Source organism: Mirounga angustirostris, unplaced genomic scaffold, assembly GCF_029215605.1.
Source record: "Mirounga angustirostris isolate CCGP_5_RB_7025 unplaced genomic scaffold, mMirAng1.0.hap1 SCAF_11, whole genome shotgun sequence".
Lineage (NCBI taxonomy): Eukaryota > Metazoa > Chordata > Mammalia > Carnivora > Phocidae > Mirounga > Mirounga angustirostris.
The window spans coordinates 29918382-29920994 of NW_026991719.1; the positions used below are offsets into that span (position 1 = coordinate 29918382).

The window sequence follows — 2613 nt, forward strand, 5'->3', positions numbered from 1 at the left end:
TACCTAAAAACAGATAAACATTTTGAAAACATACTCTGTTGTTAAGGCTGTGAGAAAACAATCACTTTTTTTTTAAGATTTTATTTATTTATTTATTTATTTATTTATTTATTTATTTATTTATTTATTTATGCAAGAGAGCGAGAGAGAAAGTGAGCAAGAGCAGCAGGGAGGGGCAGAGGGAGAAGCAGACTCCCCGCTGAGCAAGGAGCCCGATGTGGGGCTCCATCCCAGGACCCCGGGGATCATGACCTGAACCGAAGGCAGACGCTTAACCAACTGAGCCACCCAGGCGCCCAACAATCACTTTCATACACTGCTAGTAGAAATTCAAAACCATACCCCTTCTAAGATTTGATATTAGCAAATTATTAATTAGCTAAATTAAATAGACATTTACCCTCTGACCCAGAAATTTCACTTCTGGGATCTGCCCCTAAGATACACTCACAGAAATATTAAGTGACTAATGCACAAGTCTATTTACACCCTTACTATTTGCAAAAGCACAAAGGTTATACAAAAGAATGAAAAAAACATTATACCTCTTTGGGTACCTTTTGGGTAACAAAGGTGTAAGAATTCATACACACACTCATCCACATATACATACATATGTGCTAATACTTTCTAAAAGAAACAGTGAAGGGATAAACCAAGTATTACTTAGAAGAAATAGTAAACTTTAGATAGGAAGAAGACAAAAGAGAGGTGGTGGAAAGTACAAGAATGAAAGCTAGGTATTTTTTTAATGTGCCTTGTTTATAGTTTTGACCTTAGAACCTTGCTCATGTTTTATGTATTTAAAAGATAACATTAAATTTTAAAAAGTGAGGCAATCCCTAAAATAAAAACCAAATTGAAACTCACTAATGTTACTTTATATCAAATTGGTAGCATAATGGCAAGGCTATTTATCTGTTAATTTAAAAATAGAATTTTGACTGAATATACTCCTAAGTGGAACCAAAAATAAAGATCACTAAATCTTAAATTGCAGCTACTGGGCTTGTTATTAAGTTTAATGTTAGTATAATTTTAAAACTATTATAAGCATATACACACACTCCACCACACACAAAATAGATTACAGCATATACGTTATTATACTAATATCATTAGGAACGAAGATTTTCAGTAAAAAAGACAAGATAAAGATATAAATCAAACAAATAAAATCCTATGATTGTCATTTAAATTTGGGAAATCAATTTTATGAATTTGTAGTTTATTTACTTACTTCTTTAGAAACTTTTTTTTCTGCCAACTTTATATTCCATTTTCTATTTAAGAGCTAGTGGAAGAACAGCTTAAGACCACTCAGTGACTGTTCATTCAGTGGCATGAGCAGAGGCGGGGCTGCAGACCAGTCTTCAGTGGGGGTAGGGGGCTGCTTGCTCCAGTCTTCGGTAGGGAACCACTGGCAGGCACAGAGGGCACCTGCCTGCCTGCAGACACAGCTGCGACCTCAAGTTTAGTAGCAGTAAATTCAGGTGCTAGAGAGATCCGTTCACCGTGAAATTCCTCCTGGTTCGCAGCCTTTTTAGCAGCAGTATACTCTTCAATTTCTTCAGGATTTCTGTGGAAGTACAGATCAGACAGGACCGACGGAGAGTGCTCACGGGAAATGGTGCCGCGCATGCGCAGAATCTCCGGGCCCAGAATCCACCGCATCTGACCCACCGAGCGGGTGCTTACTGTTGTTGTGTGAGGTGACCAAGCTCACATAGCACAGAGGAGAATCTGCGTTACACAGACCAGTGGTAGGCAAGTTAACTTAAGACGCCTCTGTAAGAGGCTAGCGGTCAGCCCTGGGATAGAGTAACTTCTGGAAGTCGCAGTTCCCGGAACGCTGCCTGGATCTGATTAGTAAAGTTTCCAGGAGTGAAGTGGCCGGCAATAGAAGTGGCCCCGCTGGCAACTACAACTTAAAGCACAGCCCGCTGGCCAGTATTCTTGAAGGATATGATACAGACATCAGCTGGATTTTCAATAGCAACAGTGGCATGAACTGCCAAAAGAAGATTCTCCCCAGTTCTCTTCAGATTTATGATATAGATGCCATCACTTTTCCTTTTGTAGATGGCCTGTTTCATTTGGAAGTCAAGGTTGGTGACACCTAAGTGGGCTCCTCCTGCAAGGACTTTAAGGACATCCTTCGTCTTAATTTTCAGGACGCCACGAGGTCCAGACATAGTGAACGTTTCCCTTTCTGACAGGAACCTAGGACAATGCTGTATGGACTCCTAAGTAGCAGGAAAAGGTAGAATTTATTTTTTTTCTTTTTAAAATAAATTAAATGCATATCTCTTAGGTCTCTACTAAAATGCTCAAAAAACTGATAGCCCAGTAGAAAATGGAAACTTACCACCCAGATATAATTTCCAAATATTATTTTCCACCAAAAGGAACTACCAGGGCCCCTTGAAGATATATCTGATTCTAAGCTGTGATCAAAAATATCCAAGGTGAGCCTAGTCATCTTGTCATTTCTGAAATCCTATACCTAAATGCTATCACAGACTAGAAAAGGACACAGGAGGCAAGGTAAAGAGACCCCCATTAGCCGAAGATAGGACAATTTGAGGTTCACAAAGAAGACTAAATACTGAG

General features: G+C 39.2%; 1 pseudogene; it reads right to left on the reverse strand.

Annotated features, from left to right (window-relative positions):
• Positions 1-1310: 1310 nt before the first annotated feature.
• On the reverse strand, positions 1311-2195 carry LOC123853730 (small ribosomal subunit protein uS2-like; annotated as a pseudogene).
• Between the last annotated feature and the right edge of the window lie 418 nt (positions 2196-2613).